We start from the raw sequence: 6,074 nt of genomic DNA on the forward strand, positions 1-6,074 counted from the left end.
TTGGACGATGTATTGTCCGGACTCTTATCCGGATAGAAATTGGAATATTTCTAAGTGTTAAACCGGTTAAGCTTTGGGCGGTGTATTGTCCGGATTTGTTATCCGGGCAAGAGTGTTTGAATAATTTCAAGTGTTTAATTGGACAAGTCTTGGGCGATGAGTTGTCCGGATTAGTAAATCGGACAAAAAGGGGCAAGTGTTGTCCGGACTTTATATCCGGATAACTTGTCCGGATAACTTTTTATTTGGAATTTTTCATGAGTTTTATATTTTAGTCTTGTTATATAGTTTAAAATATCTATTATTAGGTTTAGTTATGGGTTATAAAATGAGTATTTTATATCTTTCTAAATAAAAAAATATGTTCCTACCAAGCGTGGTGACGTAAGTCTGTTTTGGTTTGGAACGGGATTTTTGGGAAATGTTTCTACCAAGCGTGGTAACGTAAGTCTGTTTTGGTATGAAACTATATATTTTGAGAAACCTTCCTACCAAGCGTGGTGACATAAGTCTGTTTTGGTATGGAAGTGGATTTTGTAAATTGTTTCTACCAAGCATGGTGACGTAAGTCTGTTTTGTTATGAAACTTGTTTTAAGTAATAGTTCCCCCAGACGTGGTAACTTTTGTCTGTTCTGGTTTGGAACTGGGAATGAGTACTTTCAGACGTGGTGACTTTTGTCTGTTCTGATAAGTAGCCCTGTTTTGATGGAGGAATAAGGGTGACATATCAAGGAGAGGTGTACTTGGAATAAGGGTGGCATTGTCATATGTGGATAATATTATAACTCTTATTATTATTATTACTAATTGGATTTAATAACTTTGAGTCATCATTTCTTTGTGACATGATGAATTAAAGATATTATTTCTATTTAATAATAATTTAGATGTTATTGAGAAGGGAAAAATGGTTTGTCATATCAGGCAAATATTGCCTTAAATCTTTTCTGTTAATATTTTTTAAAGGAATGGTCTATTAATTCAAGAAGTTTTGGTTACAATATTTATTTCATATTGGGAACGTTGGATCTCTAATCAGAGATATTTTATAGAACTGAGGTTCTTGGGTGTACTCTATTTTGCATGATATTGTGAACTGTATCATTTATTTGTACTGCAGAATAATTCTAAGCRGAATTACATTATCATATTTTGGTGTTCATCACCCTGCATTTGCAAAGAAGGGATTTACTCACTAGACTCATCTGGTCTAACCCTCATTTTCTGTTTTAAATTATGGAATGCAGGAATAGCGGGTTCCGGGAATATAAAAGGGAAAGGGAAAATGTGATTATTTTCCTAATCTATTGTCTGTTTTTGAAGATACATGTTACATTACATGTAATAGTATAAGATTTGTTTTGGAAATTTTTATATGTAAATTTTGTACATATAGTAATCCTTGTATTAGTGGGACCTTATGATGTAAACTATATTTCTATGAAAAGAAATATGTGTTATATGCAAATGTGGTGTTTGGGAGTGTTACAGAAGTGGTATCAGAGCCTTAGTTTAAGAGATTTAGGTATTCAAAGGATGATACCTAGACTTAAACTGTCATTTGCATGTTAAGAGTCTCGGACATTATTAGTATCACTGGGAATAAAAGATAAAGGGTTAAAGAGAACAGTATGTAAGGTGAATTCGAATTACAAATCGCCAATGTAATTATGAATTTACAGGTACATACCTATACTCGGACACCATATTATATTTAAGAATGTGAATACGTGATATTTAATACTAAAATATCTACAGATGTCTAGTCGATCACGAAGGTCAGAGAGAACTGCCCGTCCTGTATCTGAAGAAAGGGAGGAATCTCCTACTAATCCATCAACCTATGTTTCAAGGAGTAGAGGTCGTGGAAAGGGTAGGGGTAGGAATCAAGGGAGGAGTCAGATTCCTGAGAGGAGTCAGGCTGAAATTCGCTCTGATCAAAGGGAATCTATTTTTGGGAATGCTCAACAAGAACAAAGGCAACAATCAGAGTTTATAACTAGAAATGATCTAGCAGAAGAAATGGGAAAACTGAGGGAAACTCTAATATCTATTATGGGACTGCCAGCTAAAATAGAAACTGAGCAAGTTGGAATTAATCCTCCAGCTCCTTCAGCAGGCAGCAATAATCGGGGAGGAGATATAAAGATGTTTCTGACATGTAAACCTCCAATCTTTTCAGGAGAGAGAGATCCAGTTAAAGCAATGTGCTGGATAAAAAGAGATTGAATCAATATTTAACACTAGTAGGTGTTCTGAAGAAGATAATGTTAGATTCACAGTATCTATGCTCAAATCTAATGCCTTATATTGGTGGGATGTGGAGTCCTCGGCACAACCAAATATACTGCAAACAATGTCTTGGGAAGAATTTGKKAGTAAATTTAAAACACAATTCTGTCCTATGACAGCAGTAAGACAAATGGAGGAAGATTTTCTTAAGCTAGAGCAAGGGAGCAGATCTGTGCGTGATTATACTGAGAAATTTATTGAGTTTTCCCGATTTGCAGAACATTATGTATCTTCAAAATCCCGAAAAGTAGAAAGATATATTTGGGGTCTGAAACCTTCTATTCGAGAATTCGTGATTGCTATGAACCCTGAAACTTTCTTTTTAGCTGTTAATGCTGCCGAAGTTACTGAAAGAAATAAGAATCGGCAGAGTGAAGAGAAATTTGTTGAGAAAAGAAAGTGGGAAGGATCTTCAATTGGTTTTCGAAGACCCAAATTTATTAAATCAGATAATCGTATTTCTAAGTTACCTTCTGCTAAAACCTGCTCGCAGTGTCAACAGATACACAAGGGAAGTTGTCCCTCTGAACCAAAGAGATGTTATCGTTGTGGAGAGACAGGGCATTTTTCAAGGGATTGCACTACACCCAAAAGATGTTTTCAGTGCAATTCACCTTACCACATTCGACCGAATTGTCCACAATTGAGAGCTCCTCGTCTGACAATGGGATAAAATACTCCCAGTAACCGTGGAAGGCCTAATGTACCGAGGGGAGGCCAGAGTGGAACCAGAGGTAGATCGTTCCAAATGACAAAGAACGAGGCAGAAGCAACCCCAGATATAGTAACAGGTACATTCCTTCTGAATTCAATACGTACTAAGGTGTTATTTGACTCTGGTGCAAACTTTTCGTTTGTATCACCATTGTTTGCTCAAATTGCATGTTTGAATTCTGTGTTACTTGATAACGAATTAGTGGTTGATACTGCTAATAGTCAGGAAACTGTTACTAAAGTATTCAATAACTGCATTATTGTTATTGAGGGTTGTGAGCTTCTGATCCGGTTATTTCCCATGCCGGTGAAAGAATTTGATGTAGTGGTAGGTATGGACTGGTTGGCAAAGTATTAGGCTAGTATTAATTGTGATCAGAAAATAATTAGAATTATTCTGCCAGACCAAGGGACAGTTGTTATTTATGGTGATCGTCAGAATCACCATACCAGTATTTTGTCAGTAATGAAAGCCCAGAAAAATATTCGGAAGAAGTGCCAAGGATGTTTGGATACGTAATTGATCTGAAGAAAGAAAAGGGAAAAGAAGAATAAATTCTGATTGTTAGTGAATATCCAGAAGTCTTTCCAGAAGACTTATCTGGATTACCACAAGATAGAGTCATTGAGTTTCAAATTGATTTAGTACCAGGGGTTGCACCAGTAGCAAAGGCGCCGTACCGTTTAGCTCCATCTGAATTGAAAGAACTGGTTGCACAGTTGAAAGATTTAACTAATAAGGGATTTATTAGACCCAGCACTTCACCATGGGGTGCTCCGGTCTTATTTGTTAAGAAGAAGGATGGGTCTATGCGAATGTGTATAGACTATCGTGAACTGAATAAGTTGACAACCAAAAACAAGTATCCTTTACCAAGGATTGATGACTTGTTCGACCAATTGGTAGGAGCAAGTTATTTCTCCAAGATTGATTTAAGATCAGGGTATCATCAGCTTAAGGTCAGGGAAGAAGATGTTGCCACAACAACATTCAGAACAAGGTACGGGCATCACGAATTTTTAGTTATGCCATTTGGCTTAACTAATGCGCCCGCAGCCTTTATGGATTTAAAGAATAGGGTATGTAAGAAATATCTTGATAAATTCGTTATTGTATTTATCGATGATATTCTTATATACTCTAAAACCGAAGAAGAACATGCGAAACATCTTCGTTTGATACTGGAATTATTGAARAAAGAAAAGTTGTATGCCAAATTGTCCAAGTGTGAGTTCTGGTTAAGAGAAATTCAATTCTTGGGTCACGTTATCTCAGAAGCCGGAGTATAAGTAGATCCAGTAAAAATAAAAGCAGTTGAAAAATGGGAAGCTCCAAAGACTCCGTCTGAAGTCCGTAGCTTTTTGGGTTTGGCAGGTTACTACCGTAAGTTTATTCAGGACTTTTCTAAAATAGTCGTGTCATTAACCAAATTAACTCGAAAGAATGTCAAGTTTCAGTGGAAAAAGAACAACAAGAAGTTTTCCAACTATTAAAGGATCACCTCTGTAGTGCGCCGGTGTTAACTCTACCAGATGGATCCGAAGACCTTGTGGTATACAGCGATGCTTCAAAGTTAGGATTATGATGCATTCTAATGCAGAGAGGAAAAGTGATTTCTTATGCATTAAGGCAAATGAAGGATCATGAGAAGCAGTATCCGACTCATGATATGGAGTTAGCTGCGGTAGTATTCGCTCTAAAAATCTGGAGGCATTATCTTCTGGGAACAAAGTGGCAGATTTACACAGATCACAAGAGTCTACATCATTTATTCAGCCAGAAAGATTTAAATATGCGACAGCGTCGGTGGATTGAACTTGTTAATGAATATGACTGTGAAATCCTTTACCACCCAGGAAAAGCCAATATGGTAGCTGACGCTTGAAGTAGAAAAGAAAGGAGCAGGACTGTTAAAACGGTGGCAATGAGAATAAGTTTAGTCCCTAATATTCATGAAGAAGTTCTGAGATGTCAGAAGGAAGCTATGAAAGAAGATCTTATCAAATCAGAAARGTTGGRTAAGATGATTTCAACCTTGGAACCAAATGACAAAGGAATTATGTGTTTTCAATGGCGAATTTGGGTACCATATTTTGGAGATATCCGAAGTATGATATTAAATAAAAGTCATAAATCCTGATACTTTATCCATCCAGGAACCAATAAGATGTATAGAGATTTGAAACCCTTTTATTAGTGGCCAGGATTGAAAAGAGACATAGTTCGATATGTGGAATAGTGTCTAACATGTTTACAGGTTAAGATTGAACATCAGAAGCCGTATGGAAGTCTTCAACCGTTAGAGATACCTGTATGGAAATAGGATCACATTACCATGGATTTTGTTATGAAGTTACCTCGAACTCCAAAGGGGTATGACGCTATCTGGGTAATTGTTGATCGTTTGTCTAAATCTGCGCATTTTCTACCAATAAGAGAGAAATACTCTTTAGAAAAGCTAGCGCAGATTTACATCAAAGAAATTGTTACCAGACACGGTGTTCCATTGTCTATTATCTCTGATAGAGATAGTCGGTTTACTTCCAAGTTCTGGGAAGGAGTACAGAAAACTTTAGGATCTGAAATTCGGTTAAGTACAGCTTATCATTTGCAAACAGATGGACAAAGTGAGAGAACTATCCAGACTCTCGAAGATATGTTGAGAAGATGTATCATTGATTTTGGGGGATCGTGGGAAGATCACTTGCCATTGATAGAGTTTGCATATAACAATAGTTACCATTCCAGCATCCAAGCGACACCGTATGAAGTGTTTTATGGACGTAAATGTCGAACGCCATTATGTTGGAATGAAGTGGGTGAAAAACAGCTGACGGGTCCTGAAATTGTTCAAGAAACTTCTGAAAAGATCGAACAGATCTATGAAAGAATCAAAACAGCACAAGATCGCCAGAAAAGTTATGCTGATAATCGTCGAAAGCCGATTGAATTTGATATAGGTGATTTTATGATGTTAAAAGTTTCGCCGTGGAAGGGTGTCATCAGATTTGGAAAGAAAGAAAAGCTCAGTCCAAGGTATGTGGGGCCGTTCAGAATATGTAAGCG

Source organism: Cynara cardunculus (genome assembly GCF_001531365.2).
Source record: "Cynara cardunculus var. scolymus isolate 2C chromosome LG 8, CcrdV1, whole genome shotgun sequence".
In the NCBI taxonomy this organism is placed as follows: domain Eukaryota; kingdom Viridiplantae; phylum Streptophyta; class Magnoliopsida; order Asterales; family Asteraceae; genus Cynara; species Cynara cardunculus.